The sequence below is a fragment of the Schistocerca piceifrons genome, chromosome 1, assembly GCF_021461385.2.
Source record: "Schistocerca piceifrons isolate TAMUIC-IGC-003096 chromosome 1, iqSchPice1.1, whole genome shotgun sequence".
NCBI lineage: Eukaryota > Metazoa > Arthropoda > Insecta > Orthoptera > Acrididae > Schistocerca > Schistocerca piceifrons.
Window position 1 is genome coordinate 1160897112 of NC_060138.1, and position 27800 is coordinate 1160924911.

A 27800-nucleotide genomic window follows, 5' to 3' on the forward strand; every position below is an offset into this window, starting at 1 on the left:
TATCATTGTTACCTTTATGAACATTATAAATGAAGGATAGCCAGACAATTATGCGCTGTAATCGGTCAGTAGAAATTACCAACACTTAAAGTAACTTTAGAAGACATTGTTTCTAGGAAAAGCTGTAATCACTCCTTATTTTAATAGGGTATCAGTAGCTATGAGGATTACAATACAAATTTTCAGCGATCACCATTTTCTCTTCCGTAACTATCTTGAGAACTATGTGGAAAAAGTGAAAACAATGCATTATTATGCATTATTAAAGCATTGATAATTTCTTACATTCTGACCGCTAGTTTTTCATTAATTTCTTTTAGGAACGGAAGCAGTAACATTAGAACAAACCAGCGTAACTAAATTATGTATACAACATAAGACGTATTAGATTACTTATTTTATGAAACAAGTTTTGTTGTAGTTTATTAGTGGGTTGCAAAAAAACACTCTTAGTGTGGTAGTGTAATCACAGTTTATTACTAGCATATTTTTGTGCTAAATTAAATAATGTCTTAGACAACAGGAAAGAAATAGGTGCTCTAAAGCTAGCTATGTAGCTGCAGAATATCTTCAGATCGTGGTGATCGTCTTCAAAGGAGGAAACGTTTGAGTTACATTTGTTACTTCTTCTGTTCAAAGTACTTCCATTGGATTTTTCCATGAGGCCACGAAAGAGCCCCCGCGTTTTCACTTTCTCGGTGAGCACAACAAATGGTCGGGAATAGTTGAGGTATGATAAAAAGTTGCATAGCAACATTCCACGATAATTACATCCTTAGAATACGAAGAATTTTTTCGCACTCATATTGAAGTCGTATCTATGGAGTAGTTTAATACTTCGAATCGAAATATAAATGCGCTGGATGAAAGGGAATACGCCCAATCCACACTGCGTGTAATCATTTATCATAGATGAGAGGAGGAACTGGAGATATTTACGAAATAGAAGACAAATCCTCAGATTTTCTGAAATGAACAGAGCGAGTCCCAATTCTAAGGATTTTTACAATTTTTCGATGTTATCTTTATTCAGAGTGTCACAGTGGGAACGATCAAATCCAACAATATGACAGCAACTATCATTCTAAGCAAATAAGTCAAGTATACATGGGCCTTAAACTGACAATAGAAGAGACGTGTGTCACACTATCGAGGATGAGTAACTGCTCATAGCTCCAAAGGTGTGCACGTCAGAGCACACTGGAGATTTGTTTTTCTTATTTTCGTCCATACTACGGTCTTTCAAAATATGGAAACAAAGAGCATGCAGTAGAAGATATTTCTTTTACGGTATGAAATATCAACAAGCGCTCATAGCTCTTCAAGCACGCATTTAGGAGCTTATATTAACGACACATATTTGTTTTGAATGAACGTTCCTGTCGTATTCCCCAATGATAATCGTTCCTCCTGTGACACTTTGTAAAAAAATTGTGGTCGCACGTGTTTTTTACATGTTTATGCAGTTCTCAAGTCCCCAATTTCGAATCAAACGTGGCACTTATCACGGTGGCGCTTTGATCACACACCGAACCAGCGAACCTGCAGTAAACATAATCCAGTGCACACTACTTTGTGCTTGACTACTGAACCGACAGGTACTTTTAACATCCCCCTCCCCAACACAATGCGCCACCAGGTCAAATTATTGTAACTTTTGTGTCATCAGCTGACTTTTAGTGATAAAATTTATCTGAATTTGTTGCATTTATCTGGCGTTGCTAATTACTGTAATTTTCGCAGATCAGATGATGCTGGCATCTGATGCATGAAACCAGTTTTTGAAACAAACTGTGTGTTACTTGTGTTTTTTATTTGAATATTAATTAGGACGGTCGCCGTGTCACTGGCAGGCCATGTTTGTGTTTGCTTAACTCACAAACCATTTTTGTCAGCTTGCGGCGGTGCGGCTACGTTCGTCCATCACCTGCACCTACCTGTGAATCTGTTGCAGCAGATAGCCTGTAGAAACCTACCGCACTGAAACTCGCACCAGCCTGCACACAACGTGACTATTCCAAGAACCGGGATAAGGTCTTAATTTTGAATGAAACGTGGAAATATTTGCAAAACTTCAGTATATTCTGAATCTTGAGATGTACAGTCGTGAACAAAACGAGCGAGACCCCTCGCCTTTTCGTTATGCTGATCAGCACAGCTTCAAAATCTGCTACACAGCATAACAGGCAAGGCGACGAAGTGCTACCAACATACTATGCACAGGCGTAAAATTGAAAAACTATCCGAAATTTGTCAGACTGTTTTCAATCATGTGTAAGACTATATTAAAGCTGATTAGTGTGTTAACCACAACACCTAAATATAAGATATAAATGAAAGAAGAGAAGCTAATTAGCATGAACTGCACTAATAAAAATGAATTTCAACTTATCGAAATAACATAACTGTTTTAGTAAGACAATGTACCCCAGATCGTTGCGAATTAGCAAAATATTATGCGCATTCGGCCGCGAAATGGTCTGCGTCAACGTTCGGACCAGTCATACTGGATTGCCGTTGCTGACCTACCATGAAAGTGTGCAAATTTAGCAATGCGTGAAGATTCATAACGAAATTCAGTTAAAAATCATTCAGTGCCCCACCTAAATCGATTCAACTATTGACAGAAGCGGAAAAGTAGACACTAACAAGTACGAAATTCTACGAGAGTTTCATACCGACATCCACAGGGCGCCGGTACAGAATAGAGGTAGCAATAAAACGTATTGGGGGCGCGAGAATTTCTTAAAATTCTTTTACTGATAGTCTACCTGCATCGATCGAGATTACAACCGAAAACAAACCAGACCTCCCTTGCAGTAGCAAACACCTTTCACTACGCTTGCAGACAATTCAGGCAAACAGCCCTCTATTATTACCCCAGACATGAATAAGCCGGCAATTTCGCAATGAAAATGGCAAAATTATCTGCAGTTTCTGTTGCATAGAGCTTTCTGGACTCAAAAACATGAATTGTCTACCTTTATGTCACCATTTATGTGACAATCATTCGGGATGTTTATCGAAATAACAAAAAACTTTTATTAGCGAGTAAATTTAGTAGGATAATTCTGCACCACCCCAGGAAATAAACGGCGACGTAGCTGCCAAACGTATTCTACAATCTTTCGAATTCTCCATTAGACGTGCCACAGCGAGAAAACGTTCATTAGCCGAAGTGTTCCTTAAGCTAGCTAGCAATGGGAATGCTCGCACATCTAAAACGCGGTGGCATTCATAGTGGGATCTGAATTACCACGTGTATAGGCAAATGGATTTTATTTGCATTCCTGTAAACGTGATTTGGATCGAAAGCTTAGCTACGATTATTATGCTGATGTATCGATTGCAACTGGAATATTTCGAATAAAGAGCAGGGGAAATAATTATGCGGCCCTCATCTTCAGTAACTATTTTCGTTGTTAGGATTTCGTCACGTAAATCGGTAAAAATGGAACCCTACTAGTCTCGCTTTCTTGACCGTCTATCTGTCCACCCAACCCTTAAAACCCGTTTACCTCGAGTACGGGTGGACATAATAAGTGGAAATGTATCGCACTTTCTGAGGTATACGGTCCCTTGGTGGTGTAAAAAAGTAAGCTATGTCAACGCAATCTAAAGATACGGCCGTTTATGTAAAGAAGATTTACGCGAAAGGTCAAAAAATGCCTCTAAGAACTATGCCACCAAACTGCCTAACACACATCCATGCCCGGGGAAGGATTCAAACTGACAGCGCAAGCAGCCGCGCTGTCCGCGATATGACACCGTTGAACGCGCCCTCAAGCTGTTAATATCATTTGGTGTTACTAAATAGTTATTCACTTCTAGTTAATGATTTTCTGCGCAGTTCATTTAGGATAGAATAATTAAAATATATTTGATGTTGCGTAAGAGGAAGGACGCCTAGTTCGTTTCCTCTTGTCTTTATTCATTATATTAGATTCGCAATCTGAGCATATGAACTATCCATAACCACACTTTAGATCCAAGTCATAGTCACAGATATGTGCGAATACAACACATTGGCTTATACTTGAGGTATTTCGTTTCCCACGAAGTGGTGGCAGACGATGCTGTGGCGTCTTCGAAGCGGGAGTTTCGCCAGTGGCTAGCTATCTCAGCACATCAGCTGAGCGAACTTGCATAGTATGTTGGTAACACTTCGTCGCCTTGCCTGTTATGCTGTGTAGCAGACTATAAAGCTGTGCGGGTCAGCATAACGAAAAGGCGAGGGGTCTCGCTCGTTTTGTCCACGACTGGACATGTTCACGGCCAAGCCCTTGCTAATCTTAACACAGTCATACACCAACCCTTTCATTCACGTTAGCAAGTTTATGGTAACGTATTTCCCAAAATCTGAACAGCTACTAAGCACGAATTGTTCTTAAATGAAAAATGCTCGCCATACTATTATGTTTACCGGTGTCTAATGCACTCAAGTTTTTAGTCGCCGATCACCTCAATATGCCACGTGGAATTCTGTCTTTTCTCATAGGCAAAATTACTTAAGGAATCCGTGCATTCTAAAAAACACACTGGAATAAATATGCCTTCACTTTAAAATACTTTTGAAACATGTAGCACAACTAAAACTGGCAGATTATAACTTCCTTCGGAGCTCATACTGCACACAACCGTACCATTGAAAGACTGGGGTCCGTCCCCCTTAGACTGCTGTAAGCATTCTCTATCTCCAAGAGAATAGACGAGCGAAGAATACTCCGTTCTCATTGGTCAGTTTTAAGACCAATAGAAAATCATTATTCTCCCTCGTTAATCCGCGCTTTTTATGACTAACCAATCAACCAATAACACACTTTCGTACTTTACTTTTTCCCGAAATAAATATTTAACATTCTGATATTTTGTTTATACTTTACGTTATTAACGACTTTCATTTGCACTCGAATTGGTTTTCCTTTTACCATAAACTTAATTAACATATTACGATACACAATTCCACGTCGTCTGTATTTACCCTGTCTTAAAACTTTCTCACACTAGTTCGTACAGCGCTCATCAGTAGAACAATGATCTACCACATTCACGCATCATCCACACTACTAAAAGCATATACAAAAATGTACAAACATAAATAAACACACCAGCCTTCAAGAAATAAACAGAACAGTTCACAAAAAGATTCTCTCGACCTGTGTCTTGAATGTCTCTCTGCACTACTGGACTCTGGTGGTCAAAATTCTTAACTACATTATAGATCTTTCTGTTTTGACCTGTCCTCTACTGTCCTCTAGCAGATGGAAATTAGAACTACGTGCACGACTGAACCGGCTTCAGATCATCTGTCACTGTGCACGCATGGGTCATTCTCCCGATACACAGGCTCTAGACAGGAGCGATATAAGCCACCATGCCTCAGTCTCCTCTCATGGTCCTTTCTCGTTCTGCTTGAAAAACTGCTGTTGTAGTTAGTTTAAGTTATTTATGGACTGTGATTCGAATAAAATTGTTGGTTACTAAAACGTGACAACAATAACGTTGACTTCAAAATCAAACCCTTTAGAAATCCTATTACATCCATCTTTCTCGTGTAACCATTTGTGAATTACTCGAGAGAACAAACTATCTACATGAACTACGTTTGTTAAATATGAATTGAATCATTCACTTGCTTTCATATAAAAGTAAGTTCTCTAATAATACTTTGTATTTCACACTGTAAAAGGACTGGGATAAGCCATTTACTTTTTTTTTCCTATAGAGGTGGAGTCCCTCCACGCCCACACCGGCATGACGGCCAACTCAATAGGTCTACTGCCATCTCTGCATAAGGGTTAGTATTCACTAAAGTAAGGTGTCGCAGGGTGTGGGAGCTGCGTTATTTGCGTACGTCTGGTTAAGATTAACTATTAACACGCGCACATCTGGAAAACATCGTAGTCGAACGAAGGATTGCGGTTTGAAGGGCAGAGGAAAAAACGTGCCAAGGCAAGAGCCAAGGGAAGAAATCGTAGTCGAACGAAGGATTGCGGTTTGAAGGGCAGAGGAAAAAACGTGCCAAGGCAAGAGCCAAGGGAAGAAAAAACTCTGCGATAGTTAGGTCAGGTGGTAAGAGCAGTAGCGGATGTCTTGCTGCCTGCAATAGGTCGTGCAAGGGTAGGCTTTGTTAGTAGTGGGCATCATGCATGTCGATACCTTTGGCGTTGTGTGGTGGTGTTGCTCGGCGGCTGCCGCTTGGTGCCGGTGTTGAGCTCTCGTTCAGCGTCAGCAACCTGCAACAGTTAGGTTTATCATCGTTTTTGTGTCCGATAGGTCGTATATCGGATGCACAGTGTAGGGTGGTGTTGGCGAATTGTTTGTGAGTTAGTGGGCGAGCTCGTCGATGTCCCTGCTGGTCGGCTCCAGTAGCAGCTGGTACTTGCCAGCCAGTGTTGCTGATATGCAGGGGCTTACCGACGTTTGTCGCTTGTTAGTGTATGTTAGTTTACCATAGGTGGCTATGCCCTAGCTAGTAGTGCTTTTGGCCGCTTGTGCTTCCACCTATGGTTGTGATCGTAGTTTCCTAGAGTGAGGGTGAAAGGATTGTTCGAGTGTCTCGAGTTCCTGTATAGTCGTGTGAAGTGTTTTTTGAATACTTCCTTGAGGGTATCAAGGCAGTATTCCTGGTGAAGGTCCACGGTGCGTGTGTAGCGTGGAGCGTTGCTAATGATGAGTAGCACTTTGTTCTGTTTGATCTACAGGCGACGCAGTCGTGTAGGAGCTGCATATCCCCAGACGGGAGCTGCGTACGTCACCAGAGGTCTAATTAGTGTCATGTATATGAACCGCGACACCCTCCTATTCAGTGTGCTTTCCCTGTTGAGCATTGGGTAGAGCTGTTTGAGCCTCGCGTGCGCTCTGTTGGCAACGTATTCGATGTGGTCCCCCCAAGCCATTTACAGTGTAAGTATATTACTTAGAATGAATTGTAGAGATTTTATGGATAGTAAGTATGTACAGGAAACAATTTTAATATTTGGAATTTGGCATGTAACCAAGCGAAATACTGACGATGGCAAATAAAAAATAAACAAATAAAAATACGTACATATTATACTAGACATACACTCCTGGAAATGGAAAAAAGAACACATTGACACCGGTGTGTCAGACCCACCATACTTGCTCCGGACACTGCGAGAGGGCTGTACAAGCAATGATCACACGCACGGCACAGCGGACACACCATGAACCGCGGTGTTGGCCGTCGAATGGCGCTAGCTGCGCAGCATTTGTGCACCGCCGCCGTCAGTGTCAGCCAGTTTGCCGTGGCATACGGAGCTCCATCGCAGTCTTTAACACTGGTAGCATGCCGCGACAGCGTGGACGTGAACCGTATGTGCAGTTGACGGACTTTGAGCGAGGGCGTATAGTGGGCATGCGGGAGGCCGGGTGGACGTACCGCCGAATTGCTCAACACATGGGGCGTGAGGTCTCCACAGTACATCGATGTTGTCGCCAGTGGTCGGCGGAAGGTGCACGTGCCCGTCGACCTGGGACCGGACCGTAGCGACGCACGGATGCACGCCAAGACCGTAGGATCCTACGCAGTGCCGTAGGGGACCGCACCGCCACTTCCCAGCAAATTAGGGACACTGTTGCTCCTGGGGTATCGGCGAGGACCATTCGCAACCGTCTCCATGAAGCTGGGCTACGGTCCCGCACACCGTTAGGCCGTCTTCCGCTCACGCCCCAACATCGTGCAGCCCGCCTCTAATGGCAAGCCGTTCCACAGGACTACATCCAGCATCTCTACGATCGTCTCCATGGGAGAATAGCAGCCTGCATTGCTGCGAAAGGTGGATATACACTGTACTAGTGCCGACATTGTGCATGCTCTGTTGCCTGTGTCTATGTGCCTGTGGTTCTGTCAGTGTGATCATGTGATGTATCTGACCCCAGGAATGTGTCAATAAAGTTTCCCCTTCCTGGGACAATGAATTCACGGTGTTCTTATTTCAATTTCCAGGAGTGTAGAAATAAATTAAGGAACCATTTGCCTTATTTTCGACAAATAAGTTGCAGTAGATGTCCGTTAACGCCATCCCCCCCAACCGCCCTTTAATACTCGAAGATCGAAAGGAAGGAAGGAAATGAGTGGAAGAGAAGCGAGTGCGTCAGCTTCGGAACGCCTGTTTATGCGGCTCACGCAGAGCCGTCGAGATTCGCGGTTTGCCCGCGCGCGGCGCTGCTGTGTCGGTGCTTCGTATGTATGGCCCCGCCGGGATGTGGCTCGCAGCTGCCGCTTAAATCATCTCTGACAGCGGCGCGCCAGCCCTCGGCCACACAGTAAGCGCTTCGGCTGCGTGGGAAGGGATGGGGGGAACGCCCCTCTTACGTCGAGCATTGTAGCACATCTCGCATGGAGCTTTACTCCGCAAGCTGTTGTCAAGTGTTGTTAACAAATCACGTCTGGCGTTGGATACACTACGTAAGACGTTTTCTGTACATCTGTAGGACTTTCTGACTCTCTTTGGCTGTTCATTCTTCCTTTATGCCACTTTACAGGTTCCAGTTTGATGATGATCCTTTTTTCAGGTTTGGAGAGAAGTTACTAGCTATTGTCTCACAGATATACGTGACATCAGGAACGAAGTACTGTCTCAAGCTGAACGATAAAATGGAAGACGGAATGAAATTTTTAACTAGTTAAACTAGTTGTTTAAGCAGACAAACTACTTCTGTCCCGTTAAGGGGAGATCCCACCAAAAAAAATTAAATTTTCTCCTACTTTTCTGATTTCAGTTGATTTTTAAAAACATGTCTATCAAGTAAACATGTAGCAGTGCTCAACTTTTGGAGTTTACAGCTTCATTTTTATTTACTTCTGAATCTTTAATATGATTTTAATAGTATTTTTGAAACCTAGCATTTGTTACACAGACCTCAATTTAGGACGAATAATTGGCATTGAACTACAAAAAACTAGCTTATGGGAAAATGGATGTTAAAATTTTATAAAAAAATTCATTCTAGCAAAAAACTCATACCCATTAAAATTCTCCAGCACCATACGTGTCCCCTCGCTGCACTTGCAAGGCTACTACTTCTTATAGTTTGTAGACCAGGACAGCCTGTCTCCTGAATTTTTCCTTCTCCACTCAGCATCTCATGCACTGGCTGATTCTTCGTTGATCTCTGATAAACAGATCATCTTTTGTAAGGGTGATAAAGGAGTGTTGGGAGTATTGCTTTCTTCAGTCTTAGAATAATGCATATTGAACTGGGATACAGCTTCTACAAGTCTGTAGGCTTTCGAGACCGTTGTCACTAAAGTTAATATCTTCTGGGTTGTTAGGCTGCGTCATATTTCCTCTAAAATATTATTCAAATATTCAAATATTTCTGAGGCTTAATCGTAATTCACATACAGTCAAATCGATTTTTGGGTCTAAGAGAAAACAGCTCCAAAAGTGTGAAACAGCCATTTTTTTATTTAAATTTTGGGATTTATTCTCGTCTTAAACAAGGTTCCTCGAATCTTTTCCTCTGTGTTCTTCATATGGATTGACAATCCTGTGTAGGCCTCAGTCTGTTCAACACTGTCTCCATTCTCACCTCTCATTTGCCACTATTTTCTGATACATAACTTTCTGAACATGAAAACCGCATTTCAGAACCATTTCCTGCTGTTGCATTTACATTCTAATAACTGAATCAAATGTAGCTCAAAAATCGGTATTCCGGTCGTCAGTTTGGAAGGTAACTTGTTTGCACTATTTAATTAATTCAGAATGTTGGCAGAATTTAGTGTACTAACAACATTTATTTTACCGAACAAATCATAAATTATTCTAAACAAGTTATAGATTCAATTCCCTTAACAACTAACAAATTATTTAATACTCTATTGGGTGTATCCTGGTTGACAAAGACAATTTAACTAGGTGATTAGTGAGTCAAGTACTCTGGCCCTACAAATGCGGATAGCACAAGCTGAATTGATCTGATGCTGATCAGAAATTTATTGATCAGATCTACCGAAGTTTCTCTACATAGGTGCAGCTGAGAGCAAGTGGCGATTGAGATCTGTACACCCTGACAATGCCGGAGCAGCAGTATGTTATCCTGTTTATTCTTGTTTTCTTTTAAATCTATATTCTTCCTCTTTATTATATACATATGTTACACTGTTTACTTCGAGCAGCAACATGACTTACAGCTGGCGATATGTGTGCGACAGACGAGGTAAGACGTGGAGGCAGCACCTGTGAATATGCAAAAATATCACGGTATAGTGATCAGGCAGACAGATCTCAAATTACTCTCTACCAGAGCCCTGAAATCACGTCAAGACTGATAAACCAAAAACGAATATGGGTGCCCTCGGCAAACGAGTAGTCTGAGATGTTGGACATCATGCTCTTGGTACAGTAAGAACTTCACCACAGGCTCCCTAGTCTAAACTTGTTGCAAGTGAAACCAGTCTCAGGACAGGTCCCAGATATGAACCACACATGCCAGAGCTTCGACCAGAAGTCCGTTACCGGACCAAAGTCCCACACGTCAGTGCCTTTCACTTCTACAGACTTGTATGCGAAAACTAGGTGAGAAGTAACTTGTCCTCTCTCACTGCCCTGTGAGAGAGGACAAGTTAGTCTCCCACCTATTTTTCGCGTATGGAAAATTATCCTGACGCACCTTGAGCGAGATTCCAGAAAGTTAATGGCCTGAGCAGATGTTGATGGAGCCTGGTAGGGTGCTAAAAGCATGTGGTATTTTTATGATTCTTAGCTCGTAGAAATGGCTTGTTGGGAGTTAAAAGCAATTGGCAGCGAGCCCATCCCTTAGTAAATCTTGCTGGACAGGCCCACAGCCATACAAGGTAGATACGGCAGCCCCTCGCTGAGGCAGGACTCCAGCAGAACAAACTGGGCATTGTGTGCAGAGCCACGTGTAATAAAAATTCACATGTTTTCATGTTTGGTAATAGTGCAAGTAGGCCAGTGAACGACTTCCCTCGGCCGCCTCTCTTGTATAAGCAAAACACCGGCATTTGAGAAATGTATAGAGCTAGAATCTTTATTACATCTTATAGTAAGGACTAACAAGCTCCAAGGCACAGGCAATTTCGATAAAGATCTTTGAGATTGTACCTGTTCGCTTGTTGCCGTGGGAAACAATACAACGTCAGAGAAAATCGTCTCTTCCCCCTCTGTGAAAACTTTAAAAAAGCCAGTAATTGGCGGTTTCTTTCTTTTTAGAGAAGCAGGTTTCTTAATTCTTGCCCAGGTTCGACATGAGTTTGTGCCGTTGTGTGGGAGGGGAAATTTAGCTCGTCTAGAGCCCTGTGAAGGTGAAGGTGGTGTCGTTCGCGCACTTTGCTGGAAAATGAAATTTTTTTCTTGAGAGGTGCGAAGCACTGATGTGCGGGACTTTGGTATGGTAAGGGACTTCTGGTCGAAGCTCTGGCACGTGTGGTTGGTACTTGGGACCTGTCCTGACTTCACTTGCGAGTAGTTTAGACTGGGGAGCCTGTGGTGAAGTTCTTACTGTACCGACAGTATGACTTCAAACGTCTCGGACTGCTCGTTTTCCGAGGGCGCACTTATTCGTTTTTAGTTTGCCGGTCTTGACGTTTGGTATCCTCGTGCGCCCTGTCGTATAAGTGAGCCAAATTGGTCCTTGGTACGACCAGCGAACGAGTGTGCCACGCACTGAAATCTACCGTTATTTCAGGGCTCTGGTACAGAGTAAATTGTGGTCCGTCTGTCTGATAGCTAGACCGTGAGATTTTTGCATTTATTGCGTGGCCGAGATCGATTCACAGGTGCCGCCTCCACGTCTCACCTTCTCTACCACACACATCTCGCCATCTTAAAGCCACACCCCGCACGAAGTAAACAGGGTAACGTTGTAGGGACTGCAGCGACTCAAACTTACTTGGCCAGCCCAGTGCCAGGACCACGCTACTGGGGTTAGCTCGGTGAGCTGGCCACAACAGTAGGTTCATATATGAACTGGCACAACTGTAACGCTGCAGAGTAGATTAGAATTAGAGTAGATTAATAAATTAGATTAACCTTGTTCATAGTTATGCCAGTACTTGAAAGTTTTTTGTAACAATGCTGCTTTGTTTTCATGTTGTATCACATATAGACCCACTAATTAGATAAGGTGGTGGGTTTTGTTGTATCATTACATTGTATATTGTATTGTATCAATAAAGATTTTTTTTAGAAAAAAAGAAAAAACAGGGTAACGTACTGCTGCTCTGGCATTGTCAGGGAAGGGCAATCACCACTTGCTCTCAGGTGCACCTTTGTGGAGAAACTTCAGTAGATTTGATCAGTCAAAGTCTACTCAGTGTCAGATCAATTCAGCTTGCGCTATCCACATGTTTACGGCCAGAAGAGTACTTGACTCACTGATCACACAATTAAACTGTCTTTTCCAACCAGGATCCACCCAGTGGAATATTAAATCATCTTTTAGTTGTTTAGGGAATTGAGTCTATAACTTGTTTAGTATAATTTATGTCTTGTTTGGTAAAATAAATGTTGTTAATACACCAAATTTTGCCATCATTCTCAATCAGTTAAATAGTCCAAACAAGTTACCTTTCAAGTTGTTTTATACGAATAACCTCTGAATATCAGCTGTACCGGTTCCCAAATTATTCGTTAAGATTGTTCTAAATCTTCAAATGAGTATAGGAGATGAATAACTTCTGCCTCAGTCTAATGTTTCTATTTTTTCGGTGCACAGAAAGTCTCTCCACCCAGATTATCCTTTTGGTTTTTTTAATTAATAAATAGGAAATACTAAAACCACAAGATGGAACTTGACAACCCAAGCACGTATCAAAAATTATTAAACATTATCGTGGGACTTACGGTCACTTGTGGAAGAGGAAATCCGCCTGCTACAGCCGCATTTCCATAATTTATGTTGCAATGTTTTGCAATGTTTACATGGCAAATCAGAAACCAGGATGTAATAAGTGCTTTGGGAGCCCCGCGTTAACGTAATAACTGTCAGTCCTTCTCCATAGCTGCATAGCTCTAATACTCTACTCCAGATAATTAACAGCTTTCAGTATTTTTCACTGTCTTTTTCCCAGTCGGCTTCATTCCCTGAAACCTTTTTACTGTTCGACCACTATCCATTAATGAATGCAAGAGAGATAGTTTTAATGGTACCAGAGATATCGTCTGCAACACAACGTGATGTGGTTTGCTGTTTACAGATGTAGATGTCCCAACGACACTATTCTCATCCTCAAGCAGTCAGCTTGATGCCTCAGGTGGTCGAATTCTGTATTTGTTCTAATTCTCCACGAGTCGACCCTCTGAAAAGGGAGTTTTTTTCTCGAGGAGCTCGAGAATTTCTCATTTGTTTCGTGAATCACGCATGCCTCGTAGAGAAGAGAATCACCCTTCCTTCGTCACGGTTACGTATCACTCTGAAAACAGCAACAGGCTTTGACTTCATACCCAGTGGGGTAATAACCTATATCGTAAATGGAAGTGTGACCTTCAGTTCAAACAGAATGCTGCAGCTACAAGCTGCTAGGTCTTGAAGACCACACAATTCACGAGAAACAAATCCTTTGTTTCAGTTGAACCTGATCACTCGACTGATGCTACCACGAAGACAGCGAATTCGTCTGTAAATGAATGATTATAGTAGCGGGTTAGTAACGCATTCGGTTCCGTGGGAACATTGCCGTCTTTATGTTGCAAACTCAGCCACATAAGACGAAATGAAGTGGCGTTTGAAAATAATAAGTTTACCGAAACTACGGCACCTGAAGTGGCATTGAACCGAGGCGACAGCACAATACGAGAGTCACACATGTTGTGTGGTTGCCTTACTGTACCCAATACTTTTAGCGCACGTTGCTGGCAGAGGACAGGAAACTTTGAGCCTCGTACACTGCTGTGCAAAACTGATGGATGAGAAGTAACTTTCGAATGATGCGTCATTGACAAGTAAGATAGCTCGATGAAACTTTGACCATACGCAGAAAGAACCACTGTAGTGCAGAAGGTAACTGTAGAAAACGCAATGAGACGAGCAGAAAGGGCGCTTTTATTGAAGAACATAAAATTAAACTGAAGGCACTGCGATGTATTATGGCCCCTTGGACATTGCAAAAGGGAGGACACGATTCTTAATAGTGCGTCTGATTACCATGGACAGCAGTGCATGCTCTGAAACGTGGTCCCATGTTGGTCATGAGGTTTGTAAAGAGTTCGTGTGGTAGTGCACTCACTCCTCCACCAGTGCGTTTGAAAGCTGCTGGATGATCGCTGGAGCATGTGCAAGTACTGCAGTACGTCACCCCAACGCACTCCCCACGTACTCGATAGAATTTAAGACGGGCAACGGGCAGGCCAGTCCAGTCGCCGAAAATCCTTTCATCCCTAGAGTTCCACCTGCGCTGTTCGATGTGGTCGCACATTGTCATCCACAAAAAATGAAGTCAATACCGAGTGCTCCTCTGGAAAGACACCGGTAGGCGTCACGATAAAGTTGAACTGCGAGTCTACCGTGTTAAAAGATTTGGAGGTGAGTAAGGCCTTGCCTCTCCACATGATAACACCTGGACCACCACAACGATGTTCGACAGTGCTGGACGCACTCTCTTATGGAGAGGCGGGAAAACATAATTCACCCATGAACGTATTAGGTCCTGTAGGTACTGGAACAGTTCATACAGAAGACGAGCGAACAAGAAATATTGCAGGACAGGGAATACCTTGATTGCCGTCAGGAAGAGAACTGGGAACTACGTTTCTCAGGCCAATTCATAGAAGGGACATGGTGAGCTGACACATCAAATGCTGCAGTTTCTTGCAAGCCAGAATCCCGGAGGTCCAAAGGCATTTTAAAGAAATGGGAATACAGGAAACAGAGGGAGAAATAGACTGAGCGATAGTGTAGACTGAGAAAAGCAAACCTACATTTATAGCACCTTTTGGAACACTGTTCCTCGGAAAGAGCGATCAAAAATTAGAAGAAAAGTTTTTGAATAAAAACAGTAAGATTGCATTTAAGTTGTTAAAATTTATTAATCAGGTGACCGGTTTCGATCATGGTACATTCATCATCAGACCATTATAAATTCGTGATGGTTGGAGAGAGTGGCAAGGAGCAGCTCAGCCATGCATTTTGTCTCTACACAGCAGGCTGCTCCTCACCGTAGTCATGGCTGAAGGTTTTGAAATAAATGCAATATTTTGACATAACACTTTGGTTGTCTTTATTTATCCATATTTCCCAGTAGCTTGTGCCCATTACCTTCATGCCCCATGACAATGTGTTAATTAATTACAATTTTACGTGAAGTATACGACAAGTGCCTAAGCTATTTGGTCACTTACATAAATACCCGTCAATTACCGTTATTGCACAGACATGTAATTTAGTAATGGGATTTGATGTTACTCTCTGGGAAATAGCGTTATTTCCTATTTTACTTCATTATCCGTAACATATACTGTACATATCATGAACAGAAAAAATCTTAGCATACCTCATTGTACTATGCAGAATGATATTTTCACTTCTGGCGCCGCGCGGAGTGGCCGCGCGGTTAGAGGCGCCATGACACGAATTGCGCGAAGGTTCGAGTCCTCCCTCGGGCATGGGTGTGTGTGTTGTCTTTAGCGTAAGTTAGTTTAAGTTAGATTAAGTAGTGTGTAAGCCAGGGGCACTTGACCTCAGCAGTTTGGTCCCTTAGGAATTCACACACAGTTGAACATTTCGCTTCTGGCAAAAATTCTCGAGAATTTTACACGAAATTACGCATCATGAATAGCGAGATATTTTTGGACAATCATACTGCCATGAAAGACTCCGAATACAGCCCACCTTAAAACAACCAACTGAATTCTATTTAAGAGGTGCAGCTCCTCCACGCCCACACCAGCATGATGCCAACTCAAAAGGTCTTCTGCCATCGCTGCGTAAGGGTTAGTTTTCACTAAAGTGCGGTGTCACAGAATGTGGGTACTGCGATGTTTGCGTACGTTTCGTTAGAGTTAACCATTGATATGCGCTCATCTGGAGATAGATTGGGTCGAAAGTCGAATGAAGGGTAGTGGTTTGAAGGGCAGAGGAAAAAAAGTGCAAAGGTAAGAACTAAGGGAAAAAAACCTCTGCGATAGTTAGGTCGGGTAGAAAGAGCAGTAGCGGATGTCTTGCTGCCTGCGACAGGTCACGCAAGGGTAGGCTTTGATAGTAGTGGGTATTATGCATGTCGATAACTTTGACATTGTGCGGTGTTGTTACTCGGGGGCTGCCGCCGGGTGCCGGTGTGATGTCTCGATCACCGTCAGCATCCCTGTATCAGTTAGGTTCATCATCGTTTTGTGGCCGATAGCTCATACATCAGATGCACTGTGTAGGGTGATGTTGGCGATTTGTTTGCGCGTTAGTGGACAAGCTCGTCGGTTTCCCTGCTGTAGCCTGTTGGTCGGCTTATCCAGTCAACGTTGCTGATATGCAGGGGCTTGCCGACTTTGTCGCTTGTTGATGTATGCTAGCTTGCCACAGATGGTTATGACAAAGCTAGTAGTGTCTTTGGCCGCTTATGCTTCCAACTATGGTTGTGTTCATAGCGTGGAGTGCTGCTAATGATGCGTAGCACTTTGTTCTATACGATCTGCAGGCGGGCGCAAGCGCGTTGGAGTTGCATATCCCCAGACGGCAGATGCGTACGTCATCAGTTACTATCTTCATGTAGTTAAAGGCTACCCAGCCATTGACCATCTCCTGTGCGAATGCGCACACTGTGCCCGAACAGATACCAATGATGACCATACAGCTCCTCTAGAAAGAAATGACAATTGATCGAAACCCTCAGCTGCAGTGAATGGGCAAATATCCGTTAGGAATATTACGAATGTAGGTTGTGGACGTGTTGGGAATGTGGGTCTCACGGGATGCGTGCAAGGGATAAGTCCCTGCAGTCTTGCTATCCTCTGTGCCTTCGGTGGCCCAGATGGATGCAGCATCGGCCATGTAAGCAGGAGATCCCGGGCTCGAGTCCCGGTCAGGGCGCACGTTTTCAGCTGTCCCCATTGAGGTATATCAACAACACCTGTTGGCAGCTGAGGGTTTCAATTAATTATCATTTCTTTCTAGAGAAGCTGCATGGTCACCACTGGTATCCGTTCTTTCGGAACAGATACTATTTTCGTATGTATTTTTTAACATTTATGTCCACATTCATAGAGTCTTTCCCTAAATATGGAATCTTGTACAATTTACGGAGGTTTTGAGGTATTGGATCGTATACATGGTAAAAGATGGAAGAGACCTGTTGGTTGTGTTTTTTTATGCCTTTTGGAGTCATACTTGACAAAGGACATACTCTTGCCTTAATGCACAAAGGTGATTTACTAAACAGCAAAGCACAGAACGTAACTGAAAATAATACACAAATAGACGAATGTAAATAACACTTTTATTCAACGACAACATTTACACCGAAGTCTCCGCGGTTTATGATTGTCTCCTAACCTCACAGAAGGCGGGACGTGGTCCTTTAAAAGTGCCTGTGATCACCACCGACAGCAGTGCATGCTCTGAAAAGTGTTCCCATACTGGCCACAAGGTACGGCTTTCAATTACTCCACCAGCGCGGTTGACGACTGTTGGAGGTCTCTAGTAGACGTGCTGCAAATCGTGACACCAGCGTATCCCGCATATCCCCTGATGCTACACTCATGCTCATAAATGAAGGATAATTGCAGAATGTGGCGACACACAACACGGCATTACACAAAACTGGCGCTAATAGCATAGGCACATAGGTAACACACACGACACAGATCTGTAAGTCCACGGTATGTGTGATAAGTTGAGAAAACAGTCCCGAAACACATGTGCTACAAAACGCCACTGTTTCCTGTGCATGTACCCCGACATCAATATGGGATATGATCACCATGCACACGTACACAGGCCGCACAACGGGTTGGCATACTCTGGATCAGCTGGTCGAGCAGCTGCTGGGGTATAGCCTCCCATTATTGTACCAGTCCCTGTCGGAGCTCCTGTAGTGACCTAGAGGTTTGAAGACGTGCAGCGATACGTCGACCGAGAGCATCCCATACGTGCCCGGTAGGGTTTAGATCTGGAGAACAGGCAGACCACTCCATTCACCTCATATCTTCTGCTTCATAGTACTCCTCCACGATGGCAGCTCGGTGGGGCCGTGCGTTATCATCCATCAGGAGGAAAGTAGGACCCACTGCACCCTTGAAAAGGCGGACGTACTGATGCAAAATGACGTCCCGATACGCCTGACCTATTACGATTCCTCTTTCAAAGAAATGCAGCACTGTACGTCCACCAATCATAAACCCACCACACACCATCAAACCACGACCTCCATACAAGTCCCTTTCAAGGACATTAAGGGGTTGGTACCTGGTTCCTAGCTCACGCCAGATGAAAACCCGGCGAGAATCAATGTTCAGACTATACCTGGAGTCGTCCGTTAACATAACCTGGGACCACTGTTCCAATGACCATGTACTGTGTTCTTGACACCAGGTTTTACGGGCTCTCCTGCGACCAGGAATCAGTGGAATGCACCTTGCAGGTCTCCGGGCGATTAAACCTTGTCTGTTCAGTCGTCTGTAGACTGTGTTTCTGAAGACAACTGTTCCAGTGGCTGCGGTAAGGTCCCGAACAAGGCTACCTTATGTACTTCGTGGCCGTCTGCGGGTACCGATGGTAAGATATAGGTCTTCTTGTGATGTTGTACACTGTGGACGTCCCGTACTGTAGCACCAAAGCAATATCCGAGGTCACTATAATAATGTGGTTTTTCTTAAAATTATGCTTTTCAAGATCGTAAACAGTTCTCGTGTTTTACATTTCCTCTATTAAACAGTATATAATTGTACTTTTAAACAATATTTCTTTGCTTATGCTTGTTTGGTCATTAATTATGTCTTTCTATTCTGTGATTGATTTTGGAATTTGGAAGTTTTCTCGTAGCGATAGGAGATGTTTGTTACTGAATCTGAGGCCGAAAACTTATTGAAGCCTAAGTTCAACCTTCGCCGCCAGTACAACTCCTCGAATATCAGTGGTGTTTGGTGACCACAGAAAAATTCGTTTTTCGCAATTTTGGGCCTGAAGACGATAGCACAAATCAATTAAATGCTTATTAGAGCAGTAAAGTACAACAGAAAACTGCAAGTACAAGTCACAGGCCATTGTTGTCACCACGTCCCAGCATTATTCAACAACGATCATACGTGCCATTAGCGGAAGAGCCGTCGCAGTGCGCAAACAAGAATCAATTGCATAAGAATGTCACATATCACGCAATAAAACACGCATCTGCTGCTAACACAAACCGGGGTGGCTCTTCTGAAATTATAATTCATCGCCCAGCTCTCCGATAACAGTTCCGCTAGCGCCCCTATCTCTATTCATTTTGAATCGAATGAATCGTGATTAGGCTCCGTCCAAACAGATGAATCATGCATGGGGACTTGATAAAACGTCAGTCCAGCGCCGCTCCCGGAGGAAAATGAAAAAAAAAAAAAATCCAAACAAAGTTAGCGCAAGCCCGCAATGTCGGACTCGTGCCGCTCGGAACGGAAACCCAATAATTAACGAGAGACGCGCCGCGCAGCACTTTGCATTGGGCTAAAGGCAGCCGTTCTTCACGCAAGGCCGACTCCTACGACATAACCAACTAAAACCGCATTACGCTGTATGTCCACTCAACTTCACTCGACTACGGGCTTTTATTGAGACCCGTCGGGCGCGCTCTGCAGACAATGTGCTTTGATTGCGCCAATTAATTCATTCGGGACTGAGGAGTGTGGAGTTCTGATTCAGAATGTGTTTCAGAGTAAGATTACTGTTACGAACGTTATTTTCACAATTACTGCCAACCATAGAGACTAATGACGAGTGCACAAGTGTGAGTGGCCAAGAAAATAATTTCTTTACCGTAATCACCATAAACGGAAAGCTATTATATAACGCCCTATTACACAACGGTGATGTAAAAATGAATGTAAATCATTTCTTCTTAAAAATTCCTAGGACTCCATAAGTGTATTACTCAATATGTAATGTAATATTTATTTAATATTACTCTCAAAAAACTTCCACGGCAATGAAGCTTCCTGGCAGATTAAAACTATGTGCCGGACCGAGACTCGAACTCGGGACCTTTGCCTTTCTCGGGCAAGTGCTCTACCAACTGAGCCACCCAAGCACGACTCACGCCCGGTCCCCACAGCTTTACTTCTGCCAGTACCTCGTCTCCTACCTTTCAAACTTTACAGAAGCTCTCCTGCGAACCTTGCAGAACTAACGCTCCTGAAAGAAAGGATATTGCGGAGATATGGCGTAGCCACAGCCTGGGGCTTGCTGAGCACTTGCCCGCGAAAGGCAAAGGTCCCGATTTCGAGTCTCGGCCCGGCACATAGTTTTAATCTGCCAGGAAGTTTCATATCAGCGCACACTCCGCTTCAGAGTGAAAATCTCATTCTGGAAATTTCCACGGCGTTCGGTTTTTGGCATTTTCTTCTCCTGCTCCAAGTATCTAAAGCTCTGCGCCCACCTGGTGTCTCCATCTTATGCCTAAAGACATTCGTCCTTCATGCTTCTACTCTGATCCTCGATCTTCATCCCCCCCCCCCCCCCCTCTATATGTCGCCAGCACATCTTAGTCTGCTTGTCTTGGCTTCCGCAGTGACATCTTGTTCAATATACAGGGTGATTCAAAAGTAACTGTACGCTCCTCGTGGTGTAATGTATTCATCAACATATGAAGTAAAATGTTGAAGTTTTCTCTCAAACTGCTTTATTTCCGAATTACGCAGTAGAGTAGGGATCACAAGTGCAACATAAAATTAATTCAACTCAGAAGGCAACTCCACGAAGCGCCCCGTAATTAAACACAGCCACGTACTGTACATTAAGCGCAGAACATGTTCAAAAATATGTCCATGTAGACGAGTACAGTGGCATTCTCCACGTCTTACCGCTCTCGGAATGTTGCAGTCTCTTGTCACTTCATTCTGCTCAGTTGTGCAGCCATTTTCAGTTCGATTCTATAGTTCTGCTACAATATCGAGCGTCTTGAGACAGCACAAATGTAGAAGTCCAGGGGACTAAGATCGGGAGATCTGGTGGACCAAGTCACTGGGTCTGCACGACCTACCCACTGTGGGGATAAGCAACTCTGACATACTCTCTTGCCTCCTGACTGAAATGTGCAGAGGCACTGTCAGGCATAAACCATAAGTTGCTTCGCGTAATGAGAGGGACAACATGAAGTTGACCACGCAATTCATGTTCCAAAAACTATTCATGTACTCTGACAGTCAGGCGCTGCGGAATAACACGTGGTCCGAGTAACTGACTGTACACTATGCCACAGCAAATGCTCATCGCAAAACGATAATGATAGCCTCGCACTGTACTTATGCGAGGTTTCTCATAAGCTCATATTTGCCCCACAACTCCATAGAGTACAACGGCCACGCCGATGTCAAGTAAACAATGGGTTTCGTACCAGAATCAATTGAGCAGAGTAGAGGGGTGTACAAAGCAACGTCACTCGATATGCAGGCAAAGACGACACGTCAAAAGCCTACACTGGTCCACAATGTAAGGCCTGCCAGAAATGAAATTATGCATCGTAACTCGGAAATAAAGCAGTTTTAAACAAAACTTTAACATTTTACTTTATTCTGAAGCGTACATTACACCCACGAAGTGTGGACAGTTAATTTTCCCTCATCCTGTATACATACCTCACCTTCCTATTATTTTATCTTTGTCATTCTCCTCCGTCTCAAGTTGGTCCATACATTCTCAGCAAGATTTTGTTTTCAAAATTTATAAAAAAATTTTGTAGATTAAGCTCCAAAAACTATCTCATCACGTAAATGGCTAACTTGTAGCCACGTTTTTACAGAGTAATTAATTCTTATCTGTAAACCTACTTTCCGCCACTTTCCACAACATGACATGTCGTCGTGTACAAGATCCAGTGAAAAACAAAAAGATGATCAGTCAGTTCATTTTTACGTATAACGTTTTTTCCTTAAGAGAAAATTTTCCACACACTTACAGGAGATAGTAATCGTATTTGCTAAAATAGGCTAGAAAACATCTGTCCGGAAACAAGTCATATTATTGTACTGATGTTGAGGATGTTCCCCTTTCCGTGTCTTCCTGTTGAAAATCATTGTCTCTAGTTATTAGTTGTATCGTCTCTGTCCTAGTTCCATTGATTGTGGTCCTAAGGTCAATCATAGCAGTTATTCTATAATGTATAAGACAAGTCTAGCTCGTAGAGGCAGTCGGTGCACCATTTCCACCTAACTGATCTGTGTGTTTAACAATGGAATTCCCGTTGTCTCGTTAATTTTGCTGCCCTTCCTTTTAATTTCACTGAAAATTGTTTCGACTTTTCTACGGGGTGATATGTGATCATGTTAAAAATTTTCGGGGAGGATGGAGAAGGGTAAACGTATCACTTTGAGATAAGGGACTGTGGACCGGAAAGGGCCGACTCGGAAGTTATAAGCAAAATTCGTTTTGATACCTCTAACAGTTGGTTGGGTTGTTTGGGGTGTGAGATCAAACAGCGAGGTCATCGGTCTTATTGGATTAGGGAAGGAAGGGGAAGGGAGTCGGTTGTGCCCTTTCAAAGGAACCACCCCGGTATTTGCGTAGAGCGCTTTACGGAAATCACGGAACACCTAAATCAGACCAGTGTAATATATGTACAGGTAGTGTTGTTGCTAAGATTGTAGGGTAAGCAACTTTTCAGAGGTATGGACCAAACAAATTGAAAACTGTCTAGTAAACATTGGTCTTGAAATCCATACCTTAAGAGTTAGGAGCACTTGTTCACCTTCGACACTGTGAACCATATCTCCTCTACTGTTAGCTTTCTAAAGTTTGTCACTTCTTCCACCTCTGAAAGTTGTTTACCTTACAATCTTAGCAACAACAGAACCGATACATATATTCCACTGTCAGAGGTATCAAAAAGATTGTTGCTTATAACTTTCGATTCGGTCGATTCAGAAAAGGGCCCCTTATCTCAAAGTGATACGTTTACCCTTCTCCATAATCCCTGGGAGTTTGTAACACTATCACTGAATCACCCTGTCCCTCCAATCTTCACTTTACGTGCTGGATATGGGGAAATATGGATTGTTAGGAGTTCTTTTTCTTGTTTCAGTATGTTTTATAACAGTCAACATTTTTTGACTCCGCCTTAGGTGAGTGCAAGATGCTTAAAACTTTAAACTACACCGCATTATACATGGATATATGTATAGTAATCTGGAAGTATAGATTCTTGTACGTGAATTAACCTTTCAAGTCGGACGTTAGAACCACGAAGACACTGTCGAGCTACCCGGACAGCTTGTGTGGTAGAGACGCTTCATGGAATGGTTGACTATAAGGAGCGTTCAAAAAGTCTCTGAGGGGGCAAACGATTCACCTCGGACGACGACGTCCAGCTATACATGCAGAACTGGTTAACATCGCAGCCCCAGGAATTTTATGAGACAGCCATTCACCGCCTTATGTCACAGTGGGACAAGTGTCTCAACAGCCAGGGTCAATACTTCTAACATACTGGTATAGGTTTTTGTAATTATGCCTCCGGATCGTTTCTGTTTGAACGCCCCTTATATATTGACTGAGCTTGCACATGGATGGTGACGTGAAGGAGAAACGCAAAATTCTGAGTCAACCTTCTTCATTTTAGTTAAACATGGAGCTAGACTTCGATGGTTATTTAACAGGTCCTGAGTGCTTGGCCAGGTATGTAATAGAGAAAGAAACTTCCTTTCAACACACACTTATTCAAAGTAACTCCTACATCTTCTCGCCCCATGTGTCTGAAAAATAGTAGTGGTCCGTCCAAGTGTACAAATGTCATGTACCAATACATGAATTAAAGATATCTGGATATTATATTTCTCTACTGCAGGGTAATAGAGCGTATTGTATACTCAAGCACTGTGCCATTAGCACTCCGTTTTCAGGCCACATGTGGCCCATCAGGACCATCCGACCGCCGTGTCATCCTCAGCTTTGGATGCGGTAGAAGGGGCGAGTGGTCAGCACACCGCTCTCCCGGTCGTTATGATGGTTTTCTTTCACCGGAGCCGCTACTATTGGCATCACGAGGCTGAATGCACCCACCCCGAAAAATGGCAACAAGGCATGGCGGTCCAGATGGTCACCCATCCAGGTGCCGCAACGCCCGACAGCTCATAACTTCGGTGATCTGACGGAAACTCGTGTTTCCTCTGCGGGAAGGCAGTTGCCCATTGTGCCATTAGTTTAGAAAAAATAAACATCTTGAAAACTGTAGACGAAGGTGAATAGGTAGACTGCGCTTCCATGTGTCCTATAGCCGTTCGAGAATGTACCCCACTGTAAACTAGTCACCGATATACCGACATATCATGTGTTTGCGGGCTAGCAAAACCTATAGTCAACAGAAACGAAAGTAACATTGGGTGGTGCCCTAGCGAAGCGTAGTAGTAATGCTAATGTTTTCATAATTACTATTAAAAACAGTCTTGATCACAATTTATTTTATAAGGTGACCGGTTTCGACCACTGCTGTGGTCATCTTCAGACCATTGAGTGGAAACCCCTTTCTGTTGGAGAATCTCCAACAGAAAGGGGTTTCCACTCAATGGTCTGAAGATGACCACAGCAGTGGTCGAAACCGGTCACCTTATAAAATAAATTGTGATCAAGACTGTTTTTAATAGTAATTATTTACAATTTTATTGATCACTGCTGTTCCCATAATGCATTCAAAAGCTAATGTTTTCGTTGTACATAAATGATTAACCGCAAAGCAACAAGATAGCCGCTTAGCGTGGGTGTACTACTGTAGTACAACACACAAGAACACACAAATGGTCCCAATAACAAATAGCTGTTCAATTATGGTTAATATTGGCGGGATAGAGGCCTCCTAATTACGCTTCAATAATTAAACGTAATCCTCGGAACCAACATGGCACAGAGCAGGCCTATGTATTGCACAGGCAAATCGCTACACGAAATAATATATTTGACGTAACAACAATAGGCAGGCCCAAGCCCATTTACTCATTTATTTAAGTCATCGGTATTCTGATTGATTTGATGCGGCACGTCACGAATTCCTCTCTTGTGCCAACCTTTTCTTCTCAAAGTAGCACCTGCAACCTACATCCTCAATCATTTGTTATGTGTACTCCAATACCTGTCATCCTCTACAGTTTTACCGTCTGCAGTCCCGTCTAGTACTATGGAAAATATTCCGTGATGTATTAACAAATGCCCTATCGTTCTGTCCCTTCTTCTTGTCAGTGTTTTTCATATATTCCTTTCTTCGTCGATTCTGCGGAGAATCACCTCATTCCGTACCTCATCAGTCCATGAAATTTTCAACATTCTTCTGTAACACTACATTTCTAATGCTTCGATTCCCTTCTTTTCCGGTTTTCCCATACTCCATGTTTCACTACCATACAATGTTCTACTCCCAAACGTACAATCTGATAAATTTCTTCCTATGTGTGATACGGTTTCTAGTGGCCAGACGTGCCGTTTTTGCCAGTGCCATTCCGTTTTTTATGTACTCCTTTCCCCGTCCGAAACGATTTATTTTGCTGCCTAAATAGTAGAATTCCTTAACTTCGTCTGCAATGCTATTATTAATTGTGATGTTAAACTTATCGCTGTTCTCATTTCTGCTAATTCTCATCACTTTCGTGTTTCTTTACTCTCAAACAATATTATGTATTCATTAGACTATTCATTCTATACAGCAGATCCTGTAATTCTTCTTCACTTTCACTCAGGATAGCAATGCCATCTGCGAATCCTGTCATGGATATTATTTCATTCTGACGTAATTCCGCTCTTGTACGCTTATATTATTTTCATCATTGTTTCTTCGATATACAGATTTAACAGGTCTGGCGAAAGGTTAATCCCTGTCTCGTAACTTTTTTAATCCGATCAATTCTTTAATTCTTTCTTGGTCTTTCACTCTTGTTGTTCCCTCTTGGTTCTTGCACATATTATACATTACCCGTCTTTCCTTACAGCTTTCCTCTGTTTTTCTCCGAATTTCGAACACCTTATACCATTTTACATTGTCTAACGCTTTTTCCAGATTGACCTATGAAAGTGTCTTTATTTCACTTCAATCTTGCTTCCATTATCAACCGCGACGATGTAACTGTCTCACAATTACAGCTTAACACAAAACTTGTTATAAAATATTATGACCGCCAAAACACTAAAGAATGTGAGAGAATAGTACATGTACGGGAATCATTTATACGCAGTAACACCGTCGAGTTTGAACTGCAGTAAAAGTGTAATTAACTAAAAATACCAGAATAATAAATCTGCGTCCGGTAACGGTTATTCCAAATCTAATAATATCTTTTATATGAAGCTCCATCACCGTACCAATGCAAAATCACTTCACTAAAGCGCCTGCAACTATATGCAAAATAAGCTTTTATCAGTTATTGTACAAACTCCTCGGTACCGAGGATGATAATCTCATGTAAATAGGCACATCCATTTATTCTGCCAAGGTAGGCTTGTAAGGGAACCAGATTTACCGTCTAATTCAGTGACTGGCATCTCTCGGATCCTTCGGAATGCGTACCGAAACAGTAATTCAAGTCTCTTCAGAAAGAGAATTTGACTTTTTCCATAGAATTACGGCAGTTGCAGTTTAGGTAGACCTCAGAGACTGCATCGTTATTGTTAACAGCGTATTACCAAAGAACACAAATAAATACTGCTCAATCACATGTACAAATATTCGTCTCGTAACTATCGTCAACAGCAATATTCAACTTAGCTGATGTGCACAATGTACGAGAACTTTCACTGCATAGCGAGCAAACACAGTTCCTATAGAAAGCGAATCACTTCCGCGTCCATCCACATGCGGGTTTCATATTCAGTCTGTTCCTGCCTACACATCCCACAGCTATCAACATTATAAATTCAAACTGGCGGATCTCCCTCATAAATATAAACACTAGTAACAATATGAAACTTCCTGGCAGATTAAAACTGTGTGCCCGACCGAGACTCGAACTCGAGACCTTTGCCTTTCGCGGGCAAGTGCTCTACCAACTGAGCTACCGAAGCACGACTCACGCCCGGTACTCACAGCTTTACTTCTGCCAGTACCTCGTGTCCTACCTTCCAAACTTTACAGAAGCTCTCCTGCGAACCTTGCAGATGTTTTGTAAGGTAGGAGACGAGGTACTGGCAGAAGTAAAGCTGTGAGTACCGGGCGTGAGTCGTGCTTTGGTAGCTCAGTTGGTAGAGCACTTGCCCGCGAAAGGCAAAGGTCCCGAGTTCGAGTCTCGGTCGGGCACACAGTTTTAATCTGCCAGGAAGTTTCATATCAGCGCACACTCCGCTGCAGAGTGAAAATCTCATTCTGGACTAGTAACAATATTTTTATATATCATTCGACAAAGCAAACCGTCAACCCATACTGAGTGGGAACTCCTTTGATCCTGTAACTAAATACAGTCACGTTTCTGTTTAAGGCAGTGCCTGCTGCTGCCTCGCGGTACAAGCAGAGAAAGTGATCGCGGAAAATACTTCGCAGGCAGCCGTGGCTGCTTTCTGTTGTCGTCAGTAAATTTATTGACGGTGAGGAGGAGAAAGCAGTATCAGTTCCGGCAGAGTTAAGGTTGATTAAGTCGATATGTGCAAATTAGGGTGTCGGAACAGACTGTTGAGCGTTGTGGAATTCAGGGTATCAACCACACAGAAGAAACAGCAAA

General features: G+C 43.0%; 1 protein-coding gene and 1 non-coding gene across 2 annotated transcripts in view; one reads left to right on the forward strand and one right to left on the reverse strand.

The window, feature by feature from the left end:
• LOC124778806 (glutamate receptor ionotropic, kainate 2) overlaps nt 1-27800 on the forward strand; it is a 1316354-nt gene that overhangs the window by 671544 nt on the left and 617010 nt on the right. The gene's annotated exons all lie outside the window — the stretch shown is intronic.
• Nucleotides 20130-20204, reverse strand: Trnas-aga. Its single transcript has one exon. It is a non-coding gene; the product is annotated as a tRNA-Ser (tRNA).